This window comes from Rhododendron vialii, chromosome 6a (assembly GCF_030253575.1).
Source record: "Rhododendron vialii isolate Sample 1 chromosome 6a, ASM3025357v1".
NCBI classification, from domain to species: Eukaryota; Viridiplantae; Streptophyta; class Magnoliopsida; order Ericales; family Ericaceae; genus Rhododendron; species Rhododendron vialii.
The window spans coordinates 27,248,354-27,259,422 of record NC_080562.1 but is presented as its reverse complement, the minus strand read 5'-3'; the positions used below and the strand labels follow the sequence as shown (position 1 = coordinate 27,259,422).

The following is an 11,069-nucleotide window of genomic DNA, read 5'->3' as shown; positions in this document are numbered from 1 at the left end:
CTGGATCTCAGTTGCCTTATTCCTCAGTGGTTGGTGCTTCTACTTCTATTGGTCAACCGTTGTAACGCCCCCAATTTTGGGTACGTTAAAAAGACAATTTCATTGAAACCTCAAAATAGAGTCTGGCTCTTATTACAACATGACTCTCACAAGAATACTTTTATTACATACGGGAACGGAAACTAGGGTCCCTATCTACTGTCCTGCCTGCTTCTCCATCATAGCCAGCTCCTCGGCTTCGAATGCCTCCAAGGTGTAGAGTTTACCCTGTTCATCTACGAGGTCTGATACATTATACCAGCGTCGCCACCGATATAATATGTCAGGGTCACCAAAGGTAACACCATGAGCTTAAAAAGCTCAATAGAATAATCTAAACCCACTAACCCTTAAACTTACACACATCAGATCATAAGTTAATGATTTTAAAAGGTACAAAGCATATTTAACAAAACGGTCAACAATGACACATCCACATTCGCTATTCAACTATCGTTGGTGTCCAAGATTTCGGAGTTTCTCCTACGCGACTCGTCGTAGACTGTGTCACCATTTTTCACTTTTCTTTTTCCAAATCAACATTTCCAAAATTTGTTCTTAACACACCCAACCTCGGTTCTGCCGCTCCGGGTTCCCGAGTATCCGCACAATGGTTCCGCCGCTCCGGGTTCCCATTGGCACACAATTGCATTGGCTTCGTACCGCGGATAACCAAGCCACACACCCAACCTCGGTTCCGCCGCGCCGGTCTCCCGAGTATCCTGACAATGGTTCCGCCGCGCCGGGTTCCCATTGGCACACACACACACAACTCACATTATGCACCAAAACCGGTCATCATGTAGTTTCAAAAATATTTCCTTCCTCGGAATACATTTCCTTTCATTAACCACACCCTAGGTGCCATGTTTCTACTTTCTCGGTTCTCGTGTCTCGATTCCATGCAAAGACTCCGCGGTAGAACAAAAGTAAGCATGAATCATTCATTGTAATCTAACAAGATCATCCAACTCCATAATATACCACAAGTAATACAATCAATTCATGTATACCATTTCAAACTCCTCGAAATATCAAAATACGAATACTTCGATGCAAATAGTAAAGTTTTAACTTTCGAAAAACCGTTCTTTCTTGGAGATCAAAACAACAAACGATTCTATACTATACGTAGAGTTAGTAGACTAGGGATTCTACCTTTCTTTTTGGCGGTAGGGTGGCTATGAAAAGTACGTCAGTGGTCGGGCGGAGTAACTTCCTACGGAACGCTTATGGTAGCTTCGAAAGAGAAAGATTTCTCTCGAAACTAAGTCTTGACTATTACTACTACAACTTTTGGATCGAGAGGGTGGTTGGGTGGTGGTTTAGTGGCAGCCTTGGATGAGTTTCTTGAAGAACACAAGAAGAACTTCAAGAACAAGAAGAACTAAGCAAGAACAAAGGAAGAATACAAGTTTTTCTAGAGAGAGAAGTTGCTAGGTTGGAATGTGTGAGTTGAATGGCAAGAATGAGGTGCTATTTATAGCAAAAGTCTTGGTTATTACCCAAGGGATAAAATTTTTCCTAACAATTATTGTCCAATGGGTAAAGATTTTCCTAGAAAAATAATAGGCCAAAAGGTACAAGGTACTAGATTTCCAAATCAAATATCCCATTAAAGAATTCTAATTAGGCATATGTTTTGATTAAACTAATAGATATTGTACTAAACAAATCTAGGGTTTTGATATATGTGTACAAATGCCCAATATTTAAATATAGAAGTGGTACCAAGTACCCTAATTAAATAATAGGTTAGGATTCTCCCCATTAAAATAACAATAAAGTACTTGCATTAGTTTAATCAATAAAGTACCTTTAGAAATCTAGGGATTTGATTTACCACAATGTTTTAATGCATAAAAGTACATGGAAATCAATACTTGAATATAAAAACAAAGCCTTGTACCTTGTTGGAAGATAGGAGCTATTACCCAATGGGTAATAGTTTTCCTAGCGGTTAATAACCAATGGATAATGGGGGGTGGGAGAATATCTAATAAACAATGCATGGGTGTCCTTTGCTCATGTGCATATATGTAATATAATATTGGTACTAATCAACACATGTAAAATCTAGAAAATGATTTGTTTATAAAACCCTTGTACTAGTTGAAAGATTAACCCTATTACCCAATGGACAATAAATCCCCTAGTATTTATCGTCCAATGGACAAAAGTAATAAGGAAATTTTTATAGTTAAATAATCAAAAATGTCCTTTTAAACAATTATAAAATTCTATTCTTTTATAGATATTAGTACTTAATCAAATCTTTAAATGAATACCTTTAATATAAAGAATAGGGTTTTTATTATCCAATGGATAAAAGTTCCCCTAACTTCTATCGTCCAATGGATAAAGAAGAAAACCAAAATAATAAAAGAAAATAAATAAATAATTTCAAGTCTAGGGTTAAAAGGTTCACAAGGTTCAAAGATGGCAAAAAGGTCCATCTATGGTTAGGGAAATGTAACTAGGTGACTTCCTAGTTCAGTTTCTCCAATAAGCCGGTTAGAAGCTAACTAGACTTGCCAAGTAAGGCCTCTAGCTAAGAAATATACTTTTAAAGGACTAAAATCTAATTATGACGGATTATTGAAATTTAAAAGAGATTTAAAAGAAATCCAAGTAATAAAATTCAAATATTGAACGAAATTTTTATTTATCAAAAATCAGGGCCGTTACAACCGTGGTACTTTGATAGTGGTGCTACCAACAACATTACCAACAATCTTCAAAATTTGACTAATCCTCAACCTGCAAACACACAAGATGGCATTATAGTGGGGAATGGTTCTCATCTTCAGGTGTCTCATACTGGCAAAGGTCTACTTCCAACACCTTCAGGTCATTTTCAATTGTCTCATATTCTTCATATACCACATATTACTCACAATCTTATTTCAGTTCATCAGTTTGCTAGAGATAATCAGTGTTCTCTAACTTTTGATTCTCTGGTCTTGAAATCCAGGACAAGAATTCTCACAGAATCTTGTACAAGGGACCTTGTCACAAGGGCCTATATCCCATTCTGACCTCATCTGAGCACTCTCTTGGTCATTCTACCTCAGCTTTTGTAAGCACTTTTTCTCCTTCCGCAATGCTTTGGCACCAAAAGCTTGGACATCCTAGTCTTCCGTTATTTCAAGCTTTAATAAAACAACATGGCTTACCTGTTTCTAAGCCTCATTTGGTTAACTGTAGATGTTGTAATCTGGCCAAAAGCCATAAACTTCCATTTCCTCTTTCCACTACTACTACTGCTACTCCTTTTCAATTGATTCATATGGATGTATGGGGACCATCTCCTATACCTTCACATAAAGGGTTTAGATATTATTTATTGCTTATTGATGATTACTCTAGATTTACTTGGCTTTTTCCTCGTCATTATAAATCTGAGGTTAAACACATGATTACTCATTTCAAAGCCTATGTTTCCACTCAATTTCATACTACTGTTCAAAATTTTAGAAGTGATAATGGGGGTGAATTCATAAACCATTTCCTTCTTAATCTCTTTCTCACTAGTGGCATAATACATCAAACCTCCTATCCACACACTCCAGAACAGAATGGTCTTGCAGAAAGAAAGCACATGCATCTTATAGAAACAACAATAACTCTTCTTTTGCAGTCTCAACTACCCACTTCTTTCTAGCTTGAAGCCCTGAATACAGCTGTTTATCTTGCAAATCGATTGCCTCATACTAGCCTTAAATAGCAAGTTTCTTATACTTTGTTGTTTCACAAATCACCTGATTACAAGTTGCTCAAACCATTTGGATGCTGTTGCTACCTTTGGTTAAAACCATATGTTTCTAATAAACTGGCTCCTAAATCCAATCCTTGTATTTTTCTAGGTTATTGTCCTTATACAAAGGGCTACAAGTGCTATGATCCTAGTATAAATAGGGTTTATATCTCTCGGCATGTTAAATTTGTTGAGTCAGAATTTCCTTATTTTGATCTTATGAAGACTGATCTAACCTCTTCTACTAAATCCACAATATCTTTCAATGTTCCTTTAACTACTTTTGATGATATTACTATTTCAGTTCCTTGTTCTTCTTCTCTTTCTGCCTTACCACACCTTACTTCTACTGCTCTTGACATTCCCACTCATTCGCTTTCACAAATGCCTCATACTCTTGCTTCTGAACCTACTCTTTCTGTTTCTATTGATTCTGAATCTTCAACTTCTGCACCTGAATCTTCCACTTCTGCTCTTGTTGCTAATGATTCTTCATTTCCTGATTTCTCTTCTTCTCCTTCTTCTATACCTGTTACTATTCCTGATGAGTCTGTTGTTCCTGCTATTCCTCTTAATGATATTCTTTTTATTCTTTCCTCTTCTACTAAGTTGATTCCTTCTGTTAATAATCATTCCATGGCCACAAGATCTAAACATGGGATTGTTAAACCTAAAATCATTTTTAGTATGAATGCTGTTGGTACAATTTTTCCTTTGCCAGAAAAGGAACCGAACCATTACTCTGAAGCTATTAAAAGTATTGCTTGGCAACAAGCAATGAATGAGGAATATCAAGCTTTGGTTAACCAAGGTACATGGACCTTGGTTCCTCCTCCTTTAGGAGCTCATATAATAGGCTATCAGTGGATATATAAGATCAAACGCCACTCTGATGGAAGTGTGGCAAGATATAAAGCTCGTTTGGTTGCCAATGGAAATCAACAAATTGAAGGTCTGGATTTTACCGAAACTTTCAGCCCTGTGATCAAACAACTCACTGTTAGGGTGGTTCTGAGCCTTGCTGTACATCATGCATGGCCAATCAAGCAATTGGATGTATCCAATGCCTTTTTACATGGTCTGATTGATGAGGAGGTATTTATGCGCCAACCTCTTGGCTACAAGGACCCCTTCTCATCCTAATTATGTGTGCAAGTTAACCAAGGCTCTTTATGGTTTAAGACAAGCACCAAGGCTTGGTTTTCTGTCTTTTCTGGTTTTCTAATTCAACAAGGATTCGCACAGAGCAAAGCTGATTCCTCTTTGTTCATTAAAAAAACAAATTCTAATATCACTTTGGTTTTGGTATATGTGGATGATATCATAATTACTGGGGGTAATGCTGCATATATTTCTGAATTGATCTCAGTTTTAAGTTCTAAATTTGTGATGAAGGTTCTTGGATGTCTGAGCTATTTTCTTGGGATTGAAGTTCTATATCATGGTTCATCTATTATTTTGTCTCAAACCAAGTATGCACAAGATCTTTTGATTAAGGCAGGAATGCTTGAATGTAAGTCCAGTCCATCTCCTACTTCATCGAAAACTGCTATCTTTGATCCTGATCCTGATTTTACTGACACTCATTGGTTCAGGACAGTGGTAGGATCACTTCAGTATCTTACTCTTACTAAACCTGAGATTGCTTATGCTGTAAACCTTGCCTGTCAGCACATGCATAGTCCCAAACACAGTCACTTTGTGGCAGTTAAACAAATTCTTAGGTATATTCGAGGTACACATCATCAAGGGTTGATTTTTACTCCAAGTCCAATACAGTTAAGTGCCTTTTCAGATGTTGATTGGGCAGGGAATCCCTTAGACAGGAGATTAACCTCTGGATATTGTTTGTTTCTTAGTTCCAACCTTGTGTCATGGTGTGCCAAGAAACAAAATACTATTGCAAGGTCATCTACAGAGGCTGAGTACAGGTCCTTAGCACAAACGGCTGCATATGTGACTTGGGTTCATTAATTGCTTCTGGAACTTTCAGTACCTTCTGTCTTGCCTTACACAATTTGGCGTGACAATCTTTCTGCCATTGCTTTGGCATCAAATCCAATTTTCCACACTAGAACCAAACATGTGGAAATTGACTATCATTTTATTAGAGAGAAGGTGCTGTCAAAGCTGGTTGCAGTTCATCATATTGGTTCCATGGAGTAGGTTGCAGACATTTTTACTAAACCTTTATCTGTAGCTCGATTTCTTTTACTCAAAGCCAAACTCATGGTTGTAAATACACCCATGAGTTTGCAGGGGACTTTAAGTAAGTGTCATTAGTGTAACAGATTAGTGATTAGTTTGTGAGTTATAACAGATTAGTTAGTGGGTTAGTTAAGTTTGTTAATTGGCCATTAGGTAAGTCGATGGACTTAAGCTCAAAATGCTGAGCTGTCATTCAGTTGTAATTCTTCCAAGTATAAGGAGTGCACGTATCACCACTTTGTAATCCAGTTGAGGAATTACAATCAGCAATGAAATCCATTTCTCTTTCTACTCGTCTCTCCTCTCATTCTCTCTCTTCTCTGGTTTGATTCATGAATTTCTTTATTGCTTGTTATTGTTTGATGTTTTTTCTCTGATAAACAATGAGGGAGGATACAACGACGTCTCTGTATTTCTTAAATTGCAGAATTCTCCCACCAAACAACCATCTTCAACAATAGATTTTCCTCGAGAGAAATCAAAACGTGGCACAATCGTCTTGGGATCTAGTCTTGGAACTTTGTTTGGTGTATGTCTTTTGGTTGGATCTTGCATTCTAGTTTTCAAAAGGAAAAGAGAACTAGAGGAACTTGATGATGAGTTCTCTGTTGATAAAGTACCGGGGATGCCTACCCGATTCTCATACGGTGATTTGAAAACCACGACCAATGACTTCAACAATAAGCTCGAGGAAGGAGGATCTGGTCGGTCTTTCAAGGGACGTTAAGTGATGGCACCGAAGTTGCAGTGAAGCATCTGGACAGTCTAAGTTAGATCAAGAAGTCATTCTTAGTTGAAGTTGAGACAATAGGCAGCATCAATCATGTCAGTCTGGTGAGAATATTAACCGGTTTTTGCTCGGAAAAGTCCCATAGGCTTCTTGTTTATGAGTACATGCCTAATGGGTCCTTGGATAGATGGATCTTCCGCCAAGAACACACTCTTGGGTGGAAATCCTGGAAAAACATCATCTTGGATGTAGCCAAAGGACTGGCCTATCTCCATGAGGAATGCAGACAAAAAAATATCACTTGGATATTAAGCCCCAAAACATCCTCTTAGATGACCATTTTAATGCGAAAATATCTGATTTTGGGTTGTCGAAACTAATTGACAAGGATCAAAGCCAAGTTGTAACAATGTTGAGGGGAACACCAGGCTATTTGGCCCCAGAATGGTTGAGCTCGTTTATCACTAAGAAAGTAGATGTCTATAGCTTTGGTGTCGTGCTCTTGCAAATCTTGTGTGGATGAAAAAATTTGGATAGGTTTCAACCCGAGTAAGATATGCATTTATTGAGTCTGTTTAAGAGGAAAGTAGAAGAGGGAATGCTTCTGGATTTGGTTGATATCCACAATGATGAAATGTAGTTACACGGAGCAGAAGTTGTGGAGATGATGAGACTTGCTGTGTGGTGTCTACAAGGCGATTTCACCAAAAGGCCTTCGATGTTGGTGGTGGTTAAGGTGTTAGAGGGTTCTGTGGATGTCTATAAAGGAAATAGAGTCCCACAGTGCTTGAGAGTGGAATGGGTGATCACTTAATAATATTTGGGACCTCTCCACTCATTGCCAATTGGTTTTGAGATGGAGATAAAGTTTTCACATGGTATCAGAGCGGGGCCTGTTCCACCCCACATTTTATAAAATTTACAATTCACACCTCGCGATGACAGACCAGCGAAAAGGCTGCACGATGAGAGGACCTAAAAAGTGGCCACACGTGACAGACCTCAAACGTGGCTACACGTGAGGGGGGATGTAAAGGAAATAGAGTCCCACATTGCTTGGGAGTGGAATGAGTGATCACTTAATAACATTTGGGACCTCTTCACTCATTGCCAATTAGTTTTGAGATGGAGATAAAGTTTCCACAAGAAAACAACTTGGAGTATAGCTTCACTAGTCCCGCGGTTCCAAGAACGATAGCAGCTGCTGGTCATGTAGAGGGTGTCATTAGTGCTGGTACTCCACCACTTCCATCAACCTTATCCGGACCGAGGTAACAAAGGGCCATCTTCAATGAAAGATTACAGAGGATTTTAATTTAATTTGCTGGACTGATTTTGTTTTACAGTTTCTAACATTTGTTGGTTTCAAGAGCTACTATTATCTTGTTATGCACACAACTATGAGCTGTTATTATTTAGATTCTCATATACATCATGTGCAAATAGATGAACCAAGAGAAAGGAACTTGAGAAACTTTTTTTTTGACCGGTAAAACATGCCCGAAGGCTTACAAAGAAGATGAAGAAACATCAAAATGTAAAAGACTAAGCAAAGAAACTGGAGGATTAGAAACCCAGTCACATGCCAGCTTCTCCTTTGCTGCCAAAGACGCCACCTGGTGCGCTACCCTGTTGGCCGTTCTCCTAACCCAAACCACATCGAATTTGTGTTGTCTTCAGAGATCCCTAATGTTCAAGACCACTGTTTGAACCTCCCATGGCGGAACCAGCTTAGAAACACTCAAAGAATTGGCCATTTTGTTGTCTGATTCTATAGTCACTGAAACTCCACTGAAGGGAGTAACCGTGAGACAAGCTCTCCTTATGGCTTCCAATTCACCACGAAGGATAGAGGGTGAGCTGAATGAAAAAAATGAGCCATCAATTAGCTCTCCTTGGGAAACTGTTCGGCTTCGAAGTGGCTTAAGGACTGAGCGTGCGGGCGTGCCAGGACTTGTTGAGTCCAACGTAAAGGACTGAGTGCCCCTTTTCTGACTTCGAATCTATAAGAGCGATCATGCTGCAAACTTAAAGGCTAGATTGCAATGTTGGTTCATGGTTTTGCCTCTACGAGTTAGGACATAGTAATTTCCTAACCGTGTAGGAAAAGAAGTAACAACGTAGGAATAATTTTATTATGTCGTAATAATAAAGTGAGGGTACAAGAGAGATAGAATAACTTTATTATATCGTAATCATAAAGTTGGGGGTACAAGAGAGATAGAAACCCGAATTACTTGAAAAAGTAACCGAGTGAATGTGAGAGAAGTGAGATAATTGCTTCGCTAGGAAGACTTTGGTTTAAGCGTTGAGCTTGATTGGTGTGTGGACCCTTTTTCCTTCTTGTCTTCTAGTATTTATAGGCAAGAGTCTTCATAGCTTTGCATGCAAACGGATTTGTTGTCCTCTCTTCATGATGCCATGTGTCCCACGTTGCCACTTCTCCCTCTAAAGCGACGGTTATGGGAAGTTGGCTACATGATGCACATGTTTTCTTCCAATCATGGGTAGTTATCAAAGGTAGTAGGCTCTTTCCACTACCTATTTTCGTGGAACTGAAAGAACATGGGCTATTTGACTGGGTCAAATAGCCATGTGGCAGAATCCGCTACTAACAGCTTCCTATGTTTGCTCATACAATTCCATCATGGGCCCCCACCTTTTAAGGCCAAACTTAATATTTTCTAGGCTCCCATGTAAATAATGTAACCTGAAGCCCACAACTTCAAAATTTCAATTGGAACAAATTAAAACTAACCGGGCCCAATCAAAATTGTCTTGGCCCATTAATTTTAGTCCAATACATCTCTACTTTTTGGCCCAATTTAATTGGATTTCAATTAAATGGCTGCCCAACTCTAGTTTAGGATTGAGTGTCACGCCCCGAATCCGGGAGCATGACCGGCCGTGCACCATGAAGCAATCATGGGACACGAAGCCTAATGAAAAATATTTTTAACAACTCAAACTACTAAAGAAGACTGGATATTTTTTTATAATAAAATGCGCAACTCCAAACCTATATTTTTCTTAAGCAAATGACACAATGAACTGCCAATTAATAAAAGTGCGGACGCTAATAAATAAAAGTGCGGAGGCGGTTTGACATGATAAAAGAAATAAAAATGCAAACGCCGTAAAGGTCCAAACACAAGGTCCCGACAATACCGCAGAGTCCACTATAATGCTCCATGAACTAACCTGAAAAATAATGTGGAATAAATCCGTCAGCTGACGAGCTCAGTGAGTAGTTAAGCATGGTAAGGGTAATAATACAATGTGACATACATATAAAGCAACGATGACAAGGGCTCTAAAGACATGGTGTCAAATTAAGGAAGGTCAAAGGTTCAACGAATAATACCAACAAACTAACGAAGTCAATGGCTCAGCAAATAGTATCGAAAGATGGATAACTGAATAACGAATTATCACAACAACAATTGAATAATGATAACAACCATTTTATACCAACAGCTTGCTCAACAATATCGGAACGAGGAACAACAATAATGAGGTAGTCCAGACCGAAGTGGGAACCACAATTACCAATTACCAATTATCAACTGCCAAATGCCAAATCTTTTCTCAGGGCTTAGCTCGTTGGATCCAACACCGTACTTAGAGTCACCATAGGATGACGCCTGGGACCTTTTTCATAAGCCGATCCGGAATAGGGTCACATGGTATTTCGCAAGTCTTTTCCCTATCTGTTGAGCACTAGAGTTATAGGGTATTTCACAAGTCTTTTCCTTAGCCGCCAAAGTCACCACGATATCTCACGGGTCTTTTCCTTGGACTATAATAAATATAAACATAGTCCATGGTCCCAAACACAAATAGAACAACGGTGACCCGGAGGCACCTGCACCAGGATTATTCCCCGTTCCGTTGCAGAGTCACAATAATATTATGAAGTCAACGAATCGACGACAGTAAAATTAAGGACAATCGATCAATCACAAATATTTTTAATTAACCTTGTATGCCAAAGGGTATGCCAATTGTCAATAATTATGAGAGCAATGAATAAGATTAATTATCATCGGATCACAACAAATAATGAATTGTCAAGAATAGATTGGCTCAAGAGGATTTCAAGAAAGGGATCACATGCTTAACCACTCACCTTGATTGGATAGATAAATCACGAAATGCTATATTGCTCGAGTACTCTGCTAGTCTGAACAAAGAGAATGCATGTACGGAAATCAATTCGATGAAAACGGCTACTGTACAGTTACTACTAATAATAACAATTATGTACTTTATAAGTCTACCTTCCAATATAGTCATGACCCTACCAAGCCCTTCACCCACGCACACACAGCACCA

General features: G+C 38.7%; 1 pseudogene; it reads left to right on the top strand.

Annotated features, from left to right (window-relative positions):
• The first annotated feature begins 6,355 nt into the window (after positions 1-6,355).
• On the top strand, positions 6,356-7,494 carry LOC131330007 (G-type lectin S-receptor-like serine/threonine-protein kinase SD2-5; annotated as a pseudogene).
• The last annotated feature ends 3,575 nt before the right edge of the window (positions 7,495-11,069 follow it).